Below are 18,980 nucleotides of genomic sequence, written 5' to 3'. Positions count from 1 at the left end.
GCAACCTCAGTTGAGCCACCTTGTGTGTATGCATGACAATATCTTCTCTAATTACATAACCACCTACTGTTTTTCCAGAAAACCCCTTCCCCCAGGCCTGACCCTTTCAGCCCATCCGCTTCAGCCTGTCCCACCTCCCGGCTCCCCCCACACCTCATGCTACTCCCAGTCCCACATCTGGCCACACCCAGGGGCAGGTCTGCACTTAAAAAGTGCACTGGGGTAGCCGTTTAAGTGAAGATGCTCCCACACTGACGGGAGACCGACTCCCGTCAGCGTAGTTAACCCACCGCCCTGAGAGGAAGGAGCTGAGTCAATGGGAGACGCTCTCCCGGCAACACAACGCTGTCTACACCGGGAGTTAGGTCGGTCTCACTGAGTTGTACCGATGTAGGTCGGTAGTGTACACCTGGCCCCAGTCTCCACTCCTGAGGTGCACAGCACAGTCGCAGGGCTTGTCTATACGGGGGAGTTAGTGTGCAGAACGGGAGTGAATTTAAAGCACCCTCGCTGTGCCGCACTGACTCCCCACGTGGGCTCTGTAAGAGCGACCTTTGGGTGGTTTAGCTTAATACACTTCCAAAGTGCATCATGGAGTAAATAGTGCTCACTAGCTCCCAGGCCCTGTGAACCCCAGTCTTCTTGTCCCAGTTCCCTTGCCAGGTCAGTCCAAGTTCCCCCACATCTGATCTCTTTCCCACTGGCTCCCAGTCCCTCCCCACGCATATTCTCCAACCCCCAATGGCTTCCAGTCCCAGTCTGCTTGCCCAGCCAGTCCCAGTTCCTGCCTCCACCAGCTCCCAGACCCAGTTCCCCTGCCTTCCCACAGGCTCCTGGTCCCAATCTATTCCCTCCTGCCCCAGGTCTGGGTCTTGTCCCTTCTGCTGCTTCCTCCTCCATGCTGCCTGGGTGCCAGCAGGGGAGCACTCAGCACAGGAGACAAGCTCCCTCATCTTGGTTGCTGTATCTGGCTCCCAGCCGAGCAACAGCAGAGAAAGCCCGACTGAGCCTCATTAGCCTTGGGATTGAGCGTGCTCAGACACTCTGTGCGGGGTGGAGCATGTGACAGGTAGGAGCTCTGAGGGGTTGGAGCATGCTCAGTGAAGACAGAATATTTGTTAGAGTTTGGCAGCTAAATTCTCCAAGTCTCTACTGAGCATGTGCATACTGAGATTTGTTGAGGAAGGGGTGTTACAGCCAGTGGTGAGCTGGAGTCGGTTCACACCGGTTCGCTAGAAGCCCTTTTAGAACCGCCACCCTCAGCCTGAGCAGGAAGCCGCCGCCTGCTTCTCAGCCCTCCCCGGCTTCCCGTGCAAACAGCTGATTCCCAGGATGCCGGGGACGGGGGCGGAGAAGCAGAGTGGGGCGGCGCGTTCAGGGGAGGAGGCGGAGCGGAGGGGAGCTGGGGCCATGCAGGGAGCTGCCGGTGGGGGCTCTGCACCCACCAAATTTTCCCCGTGGGGGCTCCAACCCCGGAGCACCCAGAGAGTTGGCGCCTAAGGCTCCACTTTTGATCTGATCAGTGGGGGGAACGGCTGCTCCCCCTGCTCCCCCCCAGCTACGCTCCCCCACCCCTAGGAGCCAGAGGGACCTGCCGGATGCTTCCTGGGAGCTGCCCCAGGTAAGCACCTCCGGGACTCCCCACCTCGCCCCCCGGCAGGTCCCTCTGGCTCTTAGGGGCAGGGTGGTCACCCACTATGGTGGCCCACGAGACCCTCCTGCCCAGTTCCGGGGGCAGTCAGGGGACAGGGGAGGCAGGTGGATGGGGCAGGGGTCCGGCGGGTGGGGGGCGTCAAGGAACGCGGGAGGTTGGATGGGGCAGGAGTCCCCAGGGGGTGGGGGTAGGCCACGACCCCCTTGTGGGGTGAGGAGGGAACCGGTTGTTAAGATTTTGGCAGCTCATCCCTGGTTACAGCCTTACGCAGACTGGCTGCTTCGTGCAAAATCTGGGGGACTTGACAAACTCCCTAATTCAGGCTAGGCTAGTCTCCAGTGCGTGGGCTCACCCTGGCGGGAGCGGCTGCCCCACAAAGACGATCTCTCACTGGACAGATGCTTAGATGTGGTGCACGCAGTGGTAGCCTCAGGAGAGGGGATGAAAGCCCGAAGAAGCGCAACACCCCCCAAAAGTACATGCAGTGAGTCACCCGCAAAGGAGAGCAGATGCCCAGGGTTCATCTACACGGCAGTCAAACAGCCCCTTAGCCTGAGCCCCACAAGCTCGAACCAGCTGGCATGGGCCAGCCACAGGGTTTTAATTGCAGTGTAGACAGACCCTTAGTGAGAGACATTTACCGTGGGACGCAGCACGAGCAGCCCAACTGGGCCAGCGCTTCAAGGAATGTGGCCAGTTGAACCAATTTAGCGGTGGGTGGGTGCCAGAGTGGAGGAAGGCCCCAGAACAACTCAGTCAGACTTGCACTGACGGGGGAGGGCCATCAGACCGCGGGGATGACATCACGACACTCTCCTTGACAGCAAGAGCATATCAGGTTGTCAGGACAGGAGGGCAGCAAGGGACTATACCAACCCCCGTGCAGGCAACAGTGTTAATAGGGAAATTCCCCTGCAATTCCAGCTGGATCGCGGGGCCTCCTGCAACGTGATTCCTCGGGGTGAATTGGACTTGAACCCCCCCGTAACCAAAAGCAGGCTAACAATACACAATGGGCGCACCATGCAGCTCAGAGGAAAATGGGACATTAGAGGAACTAACCCAAAATATAACAGACGGCACCAAGTCTGTGGTGATGGATGGCAAGCGTCACGGCCAGACAAGCCAGGGAGCTGATCAGGGAACAGTGCTGGAATTTTCTAGCTGCACTGCAAGAAGTAAAAGGGGAAGTGTGACGGAATAAGGGATAACATTCCCCAGGGCCCCGAGGCCTGGAGCTGGCCTGCTTGCCTGATTAGCCCACCCCCTGTGCCAGAGGAAAGAGGCAGAAGTTAATTAGCTGATCTGTACAAAAGAGGGCAGCAGGGATGAGGGTGAGGAGACTGCCACATCCTCCAGGAAACGGAAGTGCCAGGGCGGTGCTCCCAATGGACTGCCACTGGAGTTATTGCAGAACAGAGCTGCTGCAAGAGAGGGGGGACTGCTGGGGAAGCCCCGGAGGGCTGAGATTATGAGGTAAGAGCCAGGAAACCTTGTTATGGGAATAACCAATGTGAGAGATTGATCTGGGGAAGGGACTGCTGTGTTTGCACAGACTCTGAAGCAAGACCCTGCGGGGCGGTGGGATTGTATTTGTTAAGGAGGCCCAATTAAAGAAACTACCCCCAGCTGAAGAGAGTTTCCCTGGATTCCTTGAGAAGAACAACCAGGGGTTACCCCAGGGAGTGATCTGACCCAGCAGAATATAGCTAGGTCCAACAGGTGGAGGGTGAGTCCCAATCTATTGCAAAAGAAGCGAACATCATTCTGGGCTGTATTAGCAGGAGCGTTGTAAGCAAGACACAAGAAGGCATTCTTTCTCCCTACTCAGCACTGATAAGGCCTCAGCTGTTGCACTGTGGCCAGTTCTGGCCACCACGCTTTGGGAAAGATGTGGACAAATTGTAGAAAGTCCAGAGGAGAGCAATAAAAATGACTGAAGGTGTAGAAAACATGACCTATGCGGAAAGACTGAAAAAACTGGGTTTGCTTAGTCTGGAAAAGAGAAAACTGAGAGGGGACATGAGAAGAGTTTTCAGGTATGTAGAAGTTTGTTACAAAGAGGAATGTGATACACTATTCTCCTTATCCACTGAGGACAAGATAAGAAGCAATGGGCTTAAATTGCAGCAAGGGAGATGTAGGTTAGACATTAGGAAACACTTCCTAACTGTAAGGGTAGTTAAAAACTGGAACAAATTACCAAGGGAGGTTGTGGAATCTCCATCATTGGAGGTTTTTAAGAACAGGTTAGAGAAACATCTGTCAGGGATGGTCCAGATCATACTTAATCCTGCCTCTGTGCGGGACACTAGACTAGATGACCTATCAAGGTCCCTTCCATTCGTACATTTCTATGATTCTATAATTCTATTCCAGGGCGACCCACAGACAATGGAGACAATTTTGAAAGCATATGGAGATGTTTTCAAAGATGATGGATGCCTCAAAGGAAAGCTGCAATTGAAAGAAGACCCCACAGTGGAAGTTGTGTGCTTACCACGAAGGAAAATTCCAGTGGCGCTATGTAATCCAGTATGCCAGGAGCTCAAAAGTCTGCAGAGAAGGGGTATCGCAGCATCTGACGAGACCAGTACAGCCTGGGCAAGCATCATGATGATGGCAAAGAACCTTCAGGCAAATTATGCATCTGCATAGACCCAAAGTAACTGACAAAGGCATTTAAAAGATGCCACTATCCACTGCCCACAACTGATGACATCTTGCCAGAACTTTCCAAAGCCAGAATTGTTACGGTCTGTGATGTGAGGAATGGGTTTTGGCGCATAAGCCTGGATAAAGAGTCCAGCATGTTGACAACCTTTGCATCACCATTTGGTGGCTACAGATGGCCGTGCATGCCAGTGGGCATAAGACCAGCACCAGAGCTGTTCCAGAGAAAACTCACCCAAGCACTAGGAGGACTGCCTGGGTCAGGAATCAGGGCCTGCAGCAGAGCTCGCCTCATCACTACAGCTGGCCTGCAGCGGCTGCCTGATTAGCCATGCAACCCGAGTAGCTGCCAAGGCCAGTAGGCTGGCTCTTAAGCCAGTAGCAGCAGCATCTTGCTGGCTTCTCAACCTTCAAGCCCGCCACTGTGTCCGTTCCTGCTGAGCCTACCTTGCACCCAGCCTTGCCTCTGTCCTGCCCCTGCCTTGAGCCCCTCCTTGCCTGCTACCCTGCTCACTCTAGTTCCTGATCTTTGGCTTTGACCCCAGGCTCTAGCTTCTGACCCTGGCTTGACCCCCCCTGGTTCTGGTATTCAGTTCCTGACCCCCGGTTTTGACCCCTGGCTCTGGTGACTGACCACAGCTCTGACTCTGGCTACTACGCCTGCTGCCTGCTCTTGCCACTAGGCCTGCTGTCCGCATCCCTGTCAGCTGGAAGCCTGGGATGAAAATTACTGCAGATAACACCCTCACTGTAGGTGAAGGGAGCAATGATGCAGAAGCTGAATGAAACTGGGACAGAAAACTACAGTGATATAGGGAAATGAACTTAAAACTGAACCCAGAAAAAAATACAACTCAAAGAGCGCGAGTTGACGGACATTGGACAGCTGCTTGCAATAGAGGGACAAAAGACCAAGACAATCAGAGACATGCCTGCTCCAGGGGATGTGAAAGGGGTACAGCGCTTCGAAGGAGTGACAGATTTTCTCTCCACACCTGGCTGCAGCTGTGGAACCCATGTGGCAGGACGCTGGGTGGAACTGGGCAGGTTCCCACCAGCAACCCTTGGACACACTGACACAAATCATAATGGATGCCCCTGTCCTGGAGCGGCAGCAGAGCCGGTGTGATGCAGCGGCGGGACGACTGGGCATTGCTCTTCTGCAGCGGCAGCTAGTGGCTTCTGCCAGGACAGCCCTGTCAGAGGCCGAACAGGGGTATGCCCAAATAGAAAAGGAGCTTTTGGCTGTGGTATTTGGGGTGGAGGGATTCATCAGTGAAACGTGGCTCACCCTCTAAGGTCTGGTCTACGCTACAGACCTATATCGGTATAACTGCATCACTCAGGGGTGTGAAAAATCCACACGTAGTTATACTGACTAACCCCCCAGGTAGACAACGCTACGTCAGCAGGAGGGCTGCTCCCGTCAACACAGCTACGCCTCTCAGGAAGCTGGATTAACCAACGGGGCTGCTCTCTCCCATCAGCTCTTAGAGTCTTCGTTAAAGCACCACAGCGTCACAGCTCCATCAGCGCAGCTGCGCCAAGGCAGTGTTTTCAGCGTAGACCTGCCCACAACCATGGCAAAGCCCCTTCGTAGGCCCTGTCTACACAAACATTTAGTTCGCAGCTGGGCTGTGATACTCACCCTGCTGACCCCCATTAATGTCCCTTGATCTAGTCCTCTTGGAACTTCTTCTGTTTCCTTGTCATGCCCCAGCTTAGCGTGAACCAATTGTTTGGGTCGACAAGCCCATAGTTCTCCAAAGAGATTGCGGAGCATGTTGATCCCCCTCCAGCACTACCAGACAGAGATCAGATATTCTCCAGGATGATTGTTAGTGTTAGCTGACACCTAAGCAGGACATATATACCTGGCATAAGCAAGTTGGGAGAAGTGGATCAGGACACAGAATCCATTAACATGTTGCACTGTCTTCTAGTTTCAACAGTGAAGCTGATGGATATCAAAGCAGCTGGGGGAAAGGACATCCAGCTCCAGGCTGTCAAGAGATCAATCTTACCAGGGTGGTCAGAAGACAAAAGCCAAGGACTAGTAGGAGCAGAACCATATTTTCAAATTAAAGATGAACTGAGCGTGCAAGAATAGAATCATATTTCCAGGCCAGGGAGCTGTTGTCCCCACCTCATTACATAAGGATGTCATGCAAACAAGACATGCCTCACACCTGGGCATTGACAGCTATCTGACACCTGCCAGTTGTGTGAAAACCACCAGCAAAAAGAGACCCTGTTGTCACATGAGCTGCCTACCCTCCCACAAGGTGGGAGCGGCCTTATTTACCTTTGAGGAAAACCAGTACTTGGCCACAGTGGACAACTATTCAAATTTTTGGGAGGTTTATGCCCTGCGTGCATCAAGAAGCAAGTGAGTGATTGGCAAACTGAAGGCCATTTTGCATGACACAGCATTCCAGGCACTGTATTCATCAATAAGGCTACGCTTTAGTCATGGGTATTTTTAGTAAAAGTCATGGACAGTCACAGGCAGTAAACAAAAATTCATGGCCTGTGACCTGTCCATGACTTGTACTATATACCCTTGACTAAATCTTGTGGGGGGGAGACAGCCCGGGGATGCCATGGGTGCTCTCGGGGGAGCAGGCAGTGGCATGCTGGTGCGGGTGTCGGTGGGAGGGATGGTGGGGCTGGAAGGCTCTCTACCCAGCTTCCAGAAGTGGAGACATGTCCATCCCTCAGCTCCTAGATGGAGGCACGGCCAGACGGCTACTCGCACTGCCTCTGCCCTGAGCACCAGCTCTACAGCTTCCATTGGCTAGGAACCATGATCAATGGGAGCTGTGGGGACGGTGCCTGCGGGCGAAGGCAACGCGCGGAGCTGTCTGGCTGTGGCTCTGCCTAGGAGCTGAGGGATGGGGATGTCGCCACTGCCAGGGAGCCCCCACTGAGGTAAGTGCCTCCCAGACCCCTCACCCCCTCCCACACCCCAGCCTTGAGCCCCCCACCCAAACTTCTGGGGGGGGCGGTGGCCCGAGACTGCCCCAGCAGTGGCCGGTGTGGCTAGCCATGGGGCTCCTTGGCCAGCCGAACCAGCCGCTGCAGAAGTCACAAAGGTCCCAGAAAGTCCCAGAATCCATGACAATCTCACAGCCTTATTCATTGACAACAGACCCCAATTTGCCTTGGAAAAATTCAAGGAACTTGCAAATGGGAGTTTGGGCACCACACTTCCTCCCCAGCATGCCCAGAGAAACAGGAAGATGCAATCAGCTGTGAAAGCAGCCAAGAGACTGTTAGACAAGGCTGTTTTTTCTGCTTCAGACCCCGTTTTGGCATTTTCGGACCATGGCAATACCCCATCACAGGGGTGCCATACAATCCAGCACAGGCACCGGGAGGGTGAAGGATCAAAACCCTGCTGCAATGAGAGAGGTGTGTTGCAGCCAGAAGGATGGAGATACCACCACGGGGACACGGCCAACAGTCAGAGAGTACAGGCACAACAGTACAACAGGTCAGCCACGGACCCGCCAGCCCTGGAGACAGGCGCTCCAGTGAGGATTCAGCCATTAGAGAGACACAAGGCGGGGCGGAGCCGTGAGAGGTGCAGGAGCACCCAGGTCATGCAAGGTGACTATGCAAGAGAAACGAGTGGCGTGAAGGAGCAGGAAGCTCTTACAAGCCAGCAGACACAACATCCAGAGGAGCCTGTGGAGATACGGAGATCATCCCAGAACGGAGAGACAGAACCACTCAGAGGCCAACCCCAGAGGGCTGCACAAGACTCCACAGAGAGATAATTTGCTAGACCCAGACACAGGAGACAGGGAGACAGAGATAGGTCACTCCCGGTGTGGTCACCTGTTGGGGAGACCAAACCATCTCAAAGTCTGTGTAACCAGCTGAGTCTGTGGTAAAGACAAGAGTCCAACTGGGCTACCTTCTAGCAATCTCTGGCCGAAGCAAGCTGGGGTGGGGCGCTGGACAGCGCTTATTTGGTTTTAATGCTTATACTAAACTGTTTTTGTAAAAAAGGGAAGATGTCTCATGATCAGCGGAACTGGAATCGGGTGGCCCATGTTCTCTTGCAGGGCTGCTATTGATAGGATGCCGGGGGAGCAGGGCCCACTGGGAATGGGGCTGGAAGCAGTGCAGCCATATGGACAGAGCAGTGCCTGGGGTTTAATAAAGTCCCACTTGTTCAGCGAAACCATCTTTCAGCATCTCTCTTGGAGAATGAAACAGGGCTTGGGTGTGCAGCCAGCTCAGAAGGCTGAGTCCTGGGCTCTGCCACACCGGATATCTGCCGGATATGGGTCCTGGTGCTGGTCGGGGCTTCTCTGCTGGGTCTCAGCAGCTCCCCCACTCTAGGTATCGGATATGGTCGCCGGTACAGACGGGAAGCGCAGAAGCCTGAACTCAAGGCTTGGCAGGTATTTCAGTTCCGTCTTAAAGGCTGGTTCTGTTCTGAAAGAGGGCCCTGTACAAATGGCGTTGGAGGGCCTTGCAATGATTCCCGAGCAAATCTGATCGCTGCAGAAGTAAAAGGATGGTTTTCCTAACTGCCAGCCCCATAAACTCCTCCTGGGATCTGCGAGTCAAGCTGGCCTCTTTCTGGCTCCTGCCAGTGGTAAAGATCCTGTGGGCGGAATTCTGCCCTGTGTTACACCTGTGCATCCCAATGAACTGGGGCCAGCACAGCTAAGCAGAGCTGGGGGAAAGGTGGCCCCCACTCCATCCTGGCCAGGCCAGAGCGTAAAGGCTGCTCTAAGTTATGCCAGCGACCCCTGAAGCAGCTGAGGATCCTGTGCTCTGTTCTGTTTCCTCCTGCCGCTAGCACATCTTACTACTCCCTCCGTTGGTGGGGAGAAATGTGTGGCAGGGGACAGGCTACATGGGCTTTACACCAGCTCACAGGGGAGTCTTCCTCTACCACGCTAGGGCAGCTTTCCAGCCCCCGAAGCAGCTCCAAGTGGCCGGTGTCAGGGGTCACCCAAGTTAGTGCTGGTGTCACCACGGGTAGAATTTGGCCCGTGGGTTTGGAAGCCAGTTAGCAACGCTGCTAGCAATGAACAGGCCAGAACGAACCTCAGCTCCCTTCCCCAGAGCTCCTGGAGAGCAGGAAAAGCCAGGTGATGTTGAACGGGTCCCTGAAGAGAGACGCGCTTCTTCTGAATAGCAGGGCCACTGGGTGAAAAGGAGCCACAACATGCCCAAAACTATTGAAAGGGGCGAGCTTTGACTCTGCCTTTTCCCTAAAAAACTAGCAGAAAAGTTGCTTTTTGGTCAGGTCTTTTATTACTAGTGCATGCATTCCAGGAGCACCTAGAGGCCGCAGCTGAGATCAAGGCCCCATGTGCTAGGCCCTGTACATCACATGCTAAGAGACCCATCCCTTCAAGAGCTTACACCCTAAATAGGAGAACCAGAGGTGAAGCAACTTGACGCAGGGCGCACGGGAGGGCCGAGAAGGAACCCAAGGAGCCCCCTGCCTCCCTGTAGCTCAGTTACTGCATCCCACCTTGCTCGCCCCTTCCTTCCATTTCTGCTTCCTCCCTCTAGTGCCCTGTCTCAATCCTGCCTTTTCTCTGGTTATTTAAACAAAATGGGGGGTTTCCCAATCTCCGGGTTTTGTCTGGGACACTCAAAAATTGAATCCCTCCCCACCAAAGGCATTGCCGAGGAGCTCAGCCCGGCACCCATTAAGGAAGGGGGGAGGGAATTCTCATTGTTTGCTTTCCCGTGTCACCCTCCTGCAAAAACAAGCAGAGGGAAGGGTGAGAGAAGCCAACGAACAGAGACAAGGGAAATGTTTAAATTCCCCTCTTAGCTTCATTTGACAACCCGGGGCCCCGATCCTCCAGACCAGTGGTTCTCCACCTGTGGTCCATGGGCCGCTCGCGGCTTAACCAACACAGAGCCGCGGCCCATGTGACATCCTCAGGGCCATACAAGTAGTCTTGGATGTGGCCCACATAACACCTGGTGTTGAGAACCAACTGGCTGAGAACCACTGCTGCAGACACACCCAGGGTTAATGACGTGAATAGCCCCTTAAAATCGGTGGGACCGCGCACATGCTGAAGGCTATAGACGCAGACTTCCACTTTTCCCCAGGGGTACTCCACCCCTGCTCCACCCCGAGGCCCTGCCCCCTGCTCCACCCCCCACAAGGCCCTGCCCCCCGATCCACCCCCTCCCATGAGGCCCCGCCCCTGCTCTGCTCCCTCCCCCAAGGGCCCTGCCCTCGCTCTGCCTCTTCCTGCCCCTACTCTGCCCCCTCCCCGAGCACCCAGCCCTGGAGCACCCACAGAGTCGGCGCCTATGCTGGAGGCTACGCACAGGTGTGTTGGCTGAAGTCTGAAGCAGCCACAGGTGCTGCAGCGTTATCCACCCACCCAACTGCCTTCTTACTTCTTTCTTTCAGGCTATTGATGCCGGAAGGAATAAACCAGCTCTGGAGAGAGGCACGGGAGAGACACAGACTGCAGAACCGGGGGTAAAGCCCCACTACTGAGTAACATTTTGCACCCGCTTTGGCACAGCGCAGCAAATGGTTGCAATGAATTGGGCCCACTGTGTTTTATCACGACCCAGATTATGAGCCGTCTAGGGCAGGGAGGAGAATTCTCCTGCATGACTGTACAGCGTCCGGTGCCCCGATTGGTGCCCCGGGGGGGGGGCTACTTTCGTACAAACAATCCAAGAGCAATCATAATTCTGCCGCTTGTAGGCACACAGCTCTCACCAAATTTAATGGGCTGGATGCTCCATGGGCCTGCCCCTTGCGCAGTGATTTTCACCATCGCAAAGGGAGGGTCAAATGTTCCCATGCTGGGAGTCAGACTAGCTGACCCTTGTGGTCCCTTCTAACCCAGTTTGCACCGGGTTTTCACTAGTGTAAATGACAGTGCAGGAGAACGGAGCATTGTGCCCAGTAAGGAATCGTTTGCACGTACAGGAAGGCAGAATTTGGCCATGTGTAAGACAGAGAGGAGGCGACAGGGAAGGGGGCGTTAGATGGCAAGTTAGAACGAACAGGCTTAGAGAGGAAGAGACAATGAGCCTAATTCCACCACGGCCTGGGAGCTGCGTAAGTGTGAGAAGAAAGAATTTAACCTACGGAATGTTGGAGGGGGGAGAGGGAGCCGGGACGTTTTCCCACTGTCTGTCTCTCTCTCTGTCTCGCTTTCTCTCCCGCGCCGGCTCCTGCTGCCCCCCTCGCAGACAATGGAGCGCATTAAGTTTGCAGAGTTGCGACGGCGGCATTGGGCGTCCGACACAATTACTCACCCGCTGCATCATAATTACAGCAAATGGCCCATTAAAGGAAAATTATCATCACTATGATATTATCAGACAGCGGGTAAATGAATAAAGGAAAGTGCTTAGTCTTCCATTGTCCTGTTAATAGAGACGTCTGAGGTGGATAAAGTGAAGCGCACCGCTATCGCCTGGGTCAGCGCTGACATGCGGGCCAGCGGGGGTGACGGCACCGAACGGGCTCTTCTGGGGAAGGGAGGGGGTGGGTCTGTGCACGGTCGTGCGTCTGGCGGAGGGCGCAAAGGGGCTGGATGAAAGCTCAGAAGCAAATGGAACCGTAGGTGCACCTTATGCAGCCCTGCTCTGCCCTGCCCCCACTCCACTCCCTCCCCCGAGGCCCCGCCGTCTCTTCCCGCCCCTGCTCTGCCCCTCCCCAAGGCCCCGCCCTCACTCCACCTCTTCCCACCCCTGCTCTGCCCCCTCCCCGAAGGCCCCGCCCTCACTCCGCCTCTTCCCACCCCTGCTCTGCCCCCTCCCCCAGGCCCCGCCCTCACTCCACCTCTTCCCACCCCTGCTCTGCCCCCTCCCCCAAGGCCCCGCCCTCACTCCGCCTCTTCCTACCCCTGCTCCGCCTCCCTCCCCCAAGGCCCTGCCCTGCCCCCTCCCCAAGGCCTCCACGGCTTGCTGCTCTCCACCCTCCCCCAAACCCCTCAGTCCCAGCTGCCAAACAGCTGTTTGGCGGCACCTTCAATCAGCTAATGGGGGTGCCGCCAAACAGCTGCGGCTGGTGGGTGCTGAGCACTCGCTATTTAATTTCTCCCCATTCCTGGAGTCGGCGCCTCTGAACGGAACCCTTGGGCGTCACGCCGACCTCCCCTTTCTGCAGCGCGCTGGGCTCTCACACCGGGACACACTCACCAGGCCCAGGGGTGACTCTTTCATCACGCCCGGTTCTCGCCTAGCTGCGGTTGTGGCTTCGCACTTAAAGCCCGGCACCAACTGGGTGCCAGGTCGCCAGCTCTCTGCGCAAACCTGGGCTCCGAGTCAACCAAACCTGCTTGTGGCCCAGTTTGGCCTAAGCTGGAGGGTAACTACCAAGGTGTTCAAATATTATGGTGAGGTCAGGAGGACCATATGAAAGCCTCGATAGATATGGATGGGTGCATTGGAGATGGATGGAGAGAGAGAGAGAAAGAAGGTGTGAGTAAAGGGCTTTTACATCCACCAAATAGGGACAGGATGGGGAGCAGAGAAAGTTTCCTCCACCATTCCCAGCCTATGTGCCTCCAAACTGAGCTGGAAGGGATGCATCTAGCAGGGACATGGGAATTCAGACTCCAGGTCCAGCCTCCCTGGCTCCTGTCCTTTAGGAACTGGGGTGAGACACAACCACTCGCTGAAGGCAACGGTGCTACAGACTTGGGCTAGGCCAGTCCTGTATAAGGGAGGGGGTGTGACAACCTCTTGTGCATTCATTGCCACAGCTCCCGCACGGGTTCCAAGGGGGGTGACGCTGCTTTCGCTGAGATGCTACAAGCGTGCGAGGAACAATGATCCGACGAAACCAAGCCCAGGCAAATGCAGCGGGAATCCCAAGGAGCAACTTCCTCTTGGCGTGATCAGTTCTACTGTGGCCCAGTCTCTCGAAGGGAAGTGGTGGAAGCCCCATGGCGTGAGTGCTGTAAAGGGGGCCTCCGGTAATAGCTCTTTCTCGGACCTGTAGGTGGCCAGATGCTGTGGTGGTGGTCACCCATGTAAGATCACAGCTAGATAGTCCAGTTCCGATGGGATCCAGCATTCCTCTCCAGATCCCCGGACTCCTCTGAGAGCCTCGTTTCTTAGGGAGGCCTGGGATGTGAAGCCTTCTGCAAAGAATGAGCTTCGGAATTCAGGAGGAATAAGCCCCGGTGGGCCAGGTTTGGCATCGGTCTCAAGTGTAAAATAGGCAGTTAGGGGAGTAAAGAGGATCTGCTGCTATTCATTTCACAGCTGTCGTGGGATTAGTGGAGCGAGCGTGAGGGGGTAAGCTGCCCCTTTTATCTCATTCAAACATGCTGCTAATTCAGCAGAGCAACGCGGCCAGGAGCGGCTCCCAGCCTAATGGCTGTATCATTCTCACCCAGCGTGAAGAAACCAGAATTTTAATCCGCTCCCCCCCCCCCCCCCGCGCCCCGCTTGCCCAATCAGTCCTCCAGCAGGGCTCCTCCGGGCCTAACCGTGCAGAGGGACCCCGGCACACCGGGCATTGCCTCGCCCGGTCCCTCTGTTTGTGGGACCTTCAATAGTCAGGTGAGGAAATGACCAACTCCTCCTGTCTCTGCTCAGTGCCTTGAATGGGTCTTTGCTTTGTCCCATCTGATCCCGAGACTCGACGGACCACAGCCTCAGCTGGTGGTCACTGGTGAAAGCTTTACTGATGGCAATCAAGTTCCGCTGATTTACAGCAGCTGAGAATCTGGGCCAGCCTCAGCAAACGTCTGAGATCGATGGGACTCTTCCGTGATTTTAAAGGGGATGGGATACAAAGCAGTGGGGAACCATCCTGCCGTGGTGACCACAGCAGGGACTAAATAGGACCTAACTCCTCTGGGTGGATTTATGAACCCTTGAAGGAAGCAGATAAGAAAGGGGAGGAGAATTTGAAAGGGGGCATCTAGGAGCCACCATGACACCCTGCAGAACACCCTGTGTTCTAGCTGCACTTTGATACTAAGGTAATAAGCCTGATTGAGTGCTTAATTTGTGCCAGGACTTGCCAGGGCTGAGCCCCGACACCTCTAGACATGGCAGTCCATAGCCCGGCATCTCTGGGCTTGCTGCATCAGTTATGGCTGTAAAAAGACTGCTTGAGCCCTGGCACCTCCTTCGTTACAAATTCAGCACTGGCCTGACTCATCCTTTAGCACGGATTGCACAACGTGCAGTTAGCCCCTGATTTTCAGAAGGTCCCGAGGGCACCCTTGGATCTGGCACGCACTTACTTGTGCCCTAGCGCGTATTCGGACATGAAAGGGATCACAGTGTCTATTGGAACCTGACTTTAACTCAGAGCAAGGGCTCGTCCCTGAAACACCCAGCCTGGACTCGCAGCAGACAATACACCAGACACAAAAGTATACACGGCTCACCCAGTCAGATGACTGGAAGTCCAAGTACTGCAAAATCTACCCTAAATGGTTTGCAATCACAATTTTTTGTGGGTGCAAAAATGAGTGTGGAAACTCAGAGGTTGCCTCTGAAAATGAGGTCTTTAAAAGGCGTACAGAACACACCCACTTGCATGCATGGCAGGTTCCCCAAAATAATAGTTTCCCCTGAGCCTTTCTATTGTCTTTTCACCTGTGGATCTCAAAACACTGCACAAAAGAAGGTTAAGTATCCCCATTTTACAGATGAGTAAACTGAGGCACAGAGCAGGGACAGGACTTGCCCAAGGTCACAGAGTTGAGTCCCTGGCAGAGTTGGGAGTGGTATAAAACCCTAAGACAATACAGAACCGAGGAGTCCTGATTCTCAGTCCTATGGCATACATCTACTCAAACATAATTTGTAACTTCTACTAAAGACTCTACGCAAACGTTTCCAGGACACAAATGTTTGTTCCTACTTGTGTTTAACCCTAAACAGCAGGAATTCAGCTAGAAGCAAATATGTCTTTGCTACACTGGCATCAGCAGGTGATAATTAACCTGTGATTAAACCATGGCTACAAACTAAAATATAGACATATCTACATTCTTGCAATGACTGCTTCCCTAGGTGTGACGCTCCCGCCAAGTGAGAGGGGTACGTGCAGCTCAATAAAACTTAATCAGTCTCAAAGCCTGAGTCCAGCAGGGGCTAGTGATGTGGGAATAACATCATAAGAAGGACCCTTTGCTGCTATCAGCAGGAACAACCATCAGCCAGAAACAGGACTGCGGAGAAGCTGCTGCAAGTCTAAGGGTCAGATTTTTTAAAGGTATGCAAGTGTCTAACACTGACTTGAGTGGGTGTTGGCAGTGGCAGATTAGCCACTGTGCCAACGGGGCCTGTGCCCAGGGGCCCTGGCCAATTGGGGGGCGCTCGGAAAAATGGGCTCCCCCATGCCCCGACACGCTCTGCCCGCCCAGCGCTCCTGCCAGGCAGTCAGGGGAAGCCCCTGCACCTTGACCCAGCTCCCCGGCAGGAATGCCTGGTGGGCGGGCAGGCCAAGCCCCTGTGCCCTGACCCCATTTCCACAGCAGGAGTGCCTGAGGGGAGGTACGGGAGGCTGCAGGTGGAAGGGGTGGGAAGGGGCCCTCACTTGCGCTGGCCCACGGCCCCACAAACCCCTAATCTGTCTGTGGGTGTTGAGTGTCTAAATACCTCTAAAAAATCTGATCGTAAATAAATTAGATTAGGTGCCACCCACCTAGCCATGGGCGACCCATACAATATGCTCCACTAATCCCCATGGCCCAGTTTGGAGGTAACGGTAAATGTAAACACCCTGCCAACCCCGAGCATTCAAACGTCACAAGTCAGGCCCACAAAGGTCTTGCGGGGGCTTGAACAGCACGGGATTTCTTTTTAACATCGTATATTTGGAGATTTTTTCATTTGCCTTTCGGCTCTGGAGCCTTCAGAGTGCGATCATGTCACATCTTCTATGCCAGCAGGAAGGCTGGAAACATACTTTTCATTTTCTTAAAGAACGCAGAGATTCCCATGTCATCAGAGGATTCTGGGAGCTGGCGCTTTAAGCAGAAACCAGGGTTCTGGTTCTGCCATTGGCCTGCTGGGTGACCTTGGGCATGTCACCTTCCCATGTGCTTCTGCTTCTCCATCTCTGAAATGGGTATATTTGCCTCCTTTGTGAATCTCTTGTAGAGCTACTGATAAAAATTACTAGGTAACAGGTTTTTTATGATTATCTTCTATAAAATTTAATAGGAAACGATCACTTTGTATAGATTTTATGGACCATTCCTTATTGATCAATAGAAAATTCTCTCCCCATTATAAAATTATATGGTTGTTTCTAGAAACCTATGGAAAGGATCCTTGTTCTCTGTTAAAGTCTATAGTCTTCTAAAGCAAGGTTGATACAGTTTTATTAAACATCAATAGAACCCGATTGGTTTAATCCCTAGTAATTCTAAAGGGTTTTTCCATATGAGATTCCAGGATGGGCAGATTCATTCGTCTTCATTATTCACCTCACTTTCCTGACACACAGCTGGACCATGCTTCACTGTAAAGTCACTGGTTAGTTTCTAGTTTAAATCCGTCACCTCCAACCTGGCCCTTTCCCCTTGGGAAAAGAGTTGTGTGAGTGTGTTGTCACTTCTCCCCAGGCCACCAGCTCAGTGGCTGATGACGCTGTCTGTCCCCAGGATACCGTTTCACATCAAGACCTTACTGCGCGTCCTCCGGTTGGCGTCTCTCACCCAACAGCGCCTATGCCTAATCTGGTGCTGAGGCAGCAAAGCCTCTCGCCGCACGCCCGTGAAGTAATCCGTTCAGACAGATGTGGGAAATTACGTCAGATCTTCTGAGCGTTAAAGTTTGGATTGGGCTATTGCCTCGTTGGGAGAGATGGGAGCTACTGTGAAATGGGCACAAAATACAGTGGCCTAGGGCTTGTCTAGACTAGGGAAATTTGACCTGGTGTTAAGTGCATCCATGGAACCCAAGCCCAAATGTAGACGCATTGTGCCAGTACAAAATAGGGGCTGTGCCATTCACCAGAGCAGGCCCTGTCCTGTGCTACTGGTACACCTCCACCCTGGAGGCCTGCACTACACCAGTGCCGGAAACACGAGTGTGGACAGGACACGGATCCACATTTTCACGCAGCATGTGCCTGTAGGATCAATCACGGAGCGGGACGTGTGATACACACAGACCAGCAGGTCACCTACCTCTTGAACACAGGTGCTAGGTGGCAACATCTTGCGTGTGGCACAGATGTTGTGCGATTCCTGGAGCTGGGCATTCCAGCTGCCAGCCACACTGCTCCGTTCACCGTTGTTCCCCAGCACAGTCCCACCTGCTGAGAGTCGCGGTGTGTTTCACCTCCCAAGTTGTGCCGGCAGGGGTGAGTTTTGCATGGCTCTCCAAGCGAAAGCCTGCCGTGCGTCTCCAGGATCCTCTGCAGCATCACTGAGACATCTCCATAGGGTGCCATGCAGCCTTGCTTGAGGGCGCACACTCCGAAGCAAACCGATAGCCCAGGACGAGACTGGGCCCTTATGTTACTTAATCAAGAAGGGGAGTGGGAGGCAGCTGGACCCTCCGTGCTCAGCCAAGTGAGCCCCCATCTCAGGGCACTCCCCATTGCAAGCCAGTGGGGAAGGGGTTGGAGCGAGGTGGGGAGTTACAGTCCCAGTCTCCACCCCCCATTAGCATCACACCCCAGTCCCAGTCTCCACCCTCAGCTCCCTATCCCAGTGCCCCCAGGCTCCTAGTCCCAGCCCTGGACACACACTTCCTTTGACAGGTTTCAGAGGAACAGTCGTGTTAGTCTGTATTCGCAAAAAGAAAAGGAGGACTTGTGGCACCTTAGAGACTAACCAATTTATTTGAGCATGAGCTTTCGTGAGCTACAGCTCACTTCATCAGATGCATACCGTGGAAACTGCAGCAGACTTTATATATACACAGAGAATATGAAACAATACCTCCTCCCACCCCACTGTCCTGCTGGTAATAGCTTATCTAAAGTGATCAACAGGTGGGCCATTTCCAGCACAAATCCAGGTTTTCTCACCCTCCACCCCCCCACACAAATTCACTCTCCTGCTGGTGCTAGCCCATCCAAAGTGACAACTCTTTACATAATCAAGTCGGGCTATTTCCTGCATAGATCCAGGTTTTCTCACATCCCCCCCACCCCCATACACACACAAACTCACTCTCCTGCTGGTAATAGCTCATCTAAACTGACCACTCTCCAAGTTTAAATCCAAGTTAAACCAGAACATCTGGGGGGGGGGGGGGTAGGAAAAAACAAGAGGAAACAGGCTACCTTGCATAATGACTTAGCCACTCCCAGTCTCTATTTAAGCCTAAATTAATAGTATCCAATTTGCAAATGAATTCCAATTCAGCAGTTTCTCGCTGGAGTCTGGATTTGAAGTTTTTTTGTTTTAAGATAGCGACCTTCATGTCTGTGGTTGCGTGACCAGAGAGATTGAAGTGTTCTCCGACTGGTTTATGAATGTTATAATTCTTGACATCTGATTTGTGTCCATTTATTCTTTTACGTAGAGACTGTCCAGTTTGACCAATGTACATGGCAGAGGGGCATTGCTGGCACATGATGGCATATATCACATTGGTGGATGTGCAGGTGAACGAGCCTCTGATAGTGTGGCTGATGTTATTAGGCCCTGTGATGGTGTCCCCTGAATAGATATGTGGGCACAATTGGCAACGGGCTTTG

Source organism: Caretta caretta, chromosome 2 (assembly GCF_965140235.1).
Source record: "Caretta caretta isolate rCarCar2 chromosome 2, rCarCar1.hap1, whole genome shotgun sequence".
Taxonomy (NCBI): Eukaryota; Metazoa; Chordata; order Testudines; family Cheloniidae; genus Caretta; species Caretta caretta.
The sequence above is the reverse complement of the archived record's forward strand: the minus strand, read 5'-3'. Positions refer to the sequence as shown.